The sequence below is a fragment of the Telopea speciosissima genome, chromosome 1 (genome assembly GCF_018873765.1).
Source record: "Telopea speciosissima isolate NSW1024214 ecotype Mountain lineage chromosome 1, Tspe_v1, whole genome shotgun sequence".
In the NCBI taxonomy this organism is placed as follows: Eukaryota; Viridiplantae; Streptophyta; class Magnoliopsida; order Proteales; family Proteaceae; genus Telopea; species Telopea speciosissima.
Genome location: NC_057916.1, coordinates 54989540 through 54993380, shown reverse-complemented (window position 1 = coordinate 54993380; position 3841 = coordinate 54989540).

Sequence of the window (3841 nt, the reverse complement as noted above, 5' to 3'; positions counted from 1 at the left end):
ATAGTAGTATTCAATATGAGTTCAGATGTCCCCTGATGGGGTTGTGTACCTTGCCTTTTATAGTAGTGTATGGTGGTGTGGAGAGTCCCAGTTGATGTAGAGTATTTGCCGTAGGTGATAGAGTCCCTGAGTAGCAGGGCTCCTCCTTGATAGGTTGTCTTCTCGTGAGACGTGGTGTCACGATAGACTTGGTAGTCATCTTCCTGTAAGACTTAGTGTCCTTGATAGACTTGGTAGTTGTCTTCCCATAAGAAGTAGTGTCATGGTAGACTTGGCATCCTTGGTGGAAAGACCTCATCTACGTGGTAGATGAGGTTCCTAGTAAATGAGTCCGTTCAGACTACGTGACTCGATAGGCGATGGGTGGCCTAGAGTCCTTGGTGATGCGACCTGTGTCTTGTTGATGGCGGTGATGACTGCCGTGTTTGAGGGAGACTGTGCCCAGGGATGATGTGTCCGGGGAAGCCATGCCCGAGGATGACGTGTTTGGGGAACCCATGCCCAGGGATGACATGTTCAGAGAAGGGGTCTGCACCCCAAGGTGCTAGATGCCAAGGGAGGTCTGCGCCCCCAAGGGGGTTGGCGCCCAAGGGTGGCCGCTCCCATGGGTGTTGGTGGATGGTGCTTCACTGACTCTGTCTTAGCCTACTCTTCTGGGTCATGCCACGTGGCGATCTCCGATTGGTTGGTGTGAATTTGGGTTCATCATTTGCCCCCTACTCGCTTGGAACGGAGTGCTCAAGAGAGTATCCTCCATCTCCTTGTATCAACTAGGGGGCTCCCTACGAATAATTTCTTCTCTAAAGGTGTGCTTGTGAATAACTTGGTGAGGGAGAGGTTATAGGTTCAATCCCCTCCTTCCCCATCTTTTTGTCTCTTTTTTCTTTTTTCCCTTTTTGCTTTTTGCTTCTTCTACTTTTGCTTGGCTTTGAGTTTTGTCACTATTCATTATGCCCCCCATGTGCTTGTTCTTGGGTCACTATGGGGAGTAGTGTCTTCCACTTGCTTGCTTGACTATTCTAGCCTTGCCTCTGGACTTGGTTTGCTTCATGGCATGCATGGCTCGGTGCTTGGCCCTTGCCTTGTGCTCACATTCACGTGCCTAGCTCACCTCGGTCCACGCCTGCTGTTTAATACCTTCGCGTTTGGTCCGTGCCTAGCTCGATCAACGCCGGTTCGGATCCATACCTATCTCTTGATCAGCGCCCCTCTTGAGGTCCATGCCCCTGCTTCAATTGGCACCCCTCTTGGCGCTCTGTACCCCACTTGGAGTCTGCGTCTATACATAGCACTCAATCCACAGCTGTGTCAGTCCGTGGTCTGCCCCTGTTTATTGTGCTCAATCTACGCCCATACCCGATTGGTGCCCCTGACCACGCCTTGGCTGTGTCTGGTACGTGTTGTCTTCATTTTCTCTTCCTATTTTTTTTTTGAGAGTTGACGTCCATTGATGGCACCCTTGTTCGATCCGTGCCCATTGACGCCCCTTTGATTGACACCCATTGGATCCTGATTCGCGCCCTTGGATGCCCATTCAATCTGATCCGCATCTGGTGACGCTCATTTGGTCCACGATCATTGACGCTCATTCAATCCGTGGTCATTGACGCTCGTTTAGTCCGCGGTCATTGGCGCTCGTTCGGTTCGCGGTCATTTTCACTCATTCGATTCATAGTTATTGACACTCGTTCGATCCATGGTCATTGACGTTCATTCGATCCACGATCATTAACGCTCGTTCGATCCACGATCATTGATGATCATTCCATCTGCGATCATTGACGCTCATTCGATCCATGATCATTGACGATCGTTCGGCCTGCGGTCATTGACACTCATTCGATCTGCGGTCATTGATGCTCGTTTGGTCCGCGGTCATTGACGCTCCTTCGATCTACGATCATTGAAGCTCGTTCAATCCACAATCATTGACGATAGTTTGGTCCGCGGTCATTGACTCTCATTTGATCCGCGGTCATTGATGCCTATTCGGTCCGTGCCCGACTCGATCGACATCCGCCTTCTCTAGTATGTTCTTTTCTTTCTCCTCTTCTTACTCTCTTCTTTTTTCTTTTTCTTTTTTTCCTTTTTTTGATTGAATCTGTACTGATGGATGCAGGTTGGCATCCCTCTCTTCGCGTTGGTTGCTTGGCTTTGGGAGACCGTTGTTCTGAGTAAGTAGCTAGTCTGCTATATTGTTTATACATGTCATCATCTGATGACTCTGATCCGACTATGGTCGTGGTTGGATCCGTTGAGGAGTCTTCTTCGGGGTTGTCTTCCCCCGCGGATACTTCTTCTTCTTTGCCTTCCCCTGTTGCTAGTAGGGGTCGTAGAGCCTCCAGAGCTTCTATCTCTGTTTGTGACCCTAGCGTCTTGACTTCCTCGGACTTGGCAGTTCACGTTCAGGAGAAGACCCCTGATTATGACTTCTCGGGGTTCCCGGAGGTCACTACACTATTACCTACGACTACTGCTGTGGCTTGTGTCTCTCCTGACGATGGTGCTATGGTGACAGAGGAGGGTGCAGTCTTGCCAGAGGAGAGTGTTGCTCGCCCCGCTGAGGCCGATATGATGTCCCCTGCTGGGTCAGATGTCGCCCCTCCATCAGATGCTCCATGAGTTTATAGATGTTCCTTTTGGATGTTGAGTTCATGGATGAGAACTTTTGGATTGTGATGCTTTCTTTTTGTCTTTTGTATGTACTTGACTTTTTCTTCTGGTGATGTTGATATGACATGCATTTGATCCTTGTTGCTTTGATGGTTCTCGTATTTGTGCAACCCCATGTAGTTGGCGGTCCATAGGGATGTCTTGTCTTGGTAGTCCACGGATCTTGGTGGCATATTGCCTTGGTGGCATAACGCCTTAGGCATGACCCCTCGGTGGCATAACGCCTTGGTGGCATAACACCTTGGTGGCATAACGTCTTAGGCATAAAGCCTCGCTGGTGGCATAACGCCTTAGGCATAAAGCCTCGATGGTGGCATAACGCCTTAGGCATAAAGCCTCAGTAGTGGCATAACGCCTTAAACACAAAGCCTCGATGGTGGCATAACGCCTTAGGCATAAAGCCTCGGTGGTGACATAACGCCTCAGGCATAAAGCCTTAGTGGCATAACCCCTTAGGCATAAAGCCTCGGTGGTGGCATAACGCCTTAGGCATAAAGCCTCGGTGGTGGCATAACGCCTTAGGCATAAAGCCTCGGTGGTGGCATAACGCCTTAGGCATAAAGCCTCGGTGGTGGCATAACGCCTTAGGCATAAAGCCTCAGTGGTGGCATAACACCTTAGGCATAAAGCCTCGGTTGAGTAGTAGAAGAAGTCGAGTATTCCCGAAAAATTTTTCAAATTATCCTTGAAATTGTAATGCCATCTACTGCTACTGTTGGTGGTGCTGCTACTCCGCTGTTGTTACTTCTACTGATAGTACTTCTTCAGGTGTACTGAGTTTCAGGTACGGTCTACCTTCTTGCCCCCCCAAAATTTTTGAGCGGTATGTCCCTGGACGTATCTGCTTGGAAACTATATAGGGTCCTTCCCAATTTGCTGATAGCTTCCCTTCTTTCCTTGGTTGTGATGCACTTGCCCTCCTTAGGACTAGGTCCCCCTGATGGAATAATCGTTCACTTACCCTGGCATTGTAGTACTTGGCTGTTAGCTATTGGTAGGCTACGTTTCTCAGCAGTGCTCTCTCACGTACCTCATCCAAGAAGTCTAGGTTTGCTCGTAGTCCATCTGTGTAAGTTCTTTCATTGAAGTGTAGTACTCTGTGGGATATGGCGAGGACCTCTACCGGTGCCAATACTTCTGTTTCATATGCCAGGCGGATTGGGCTTTC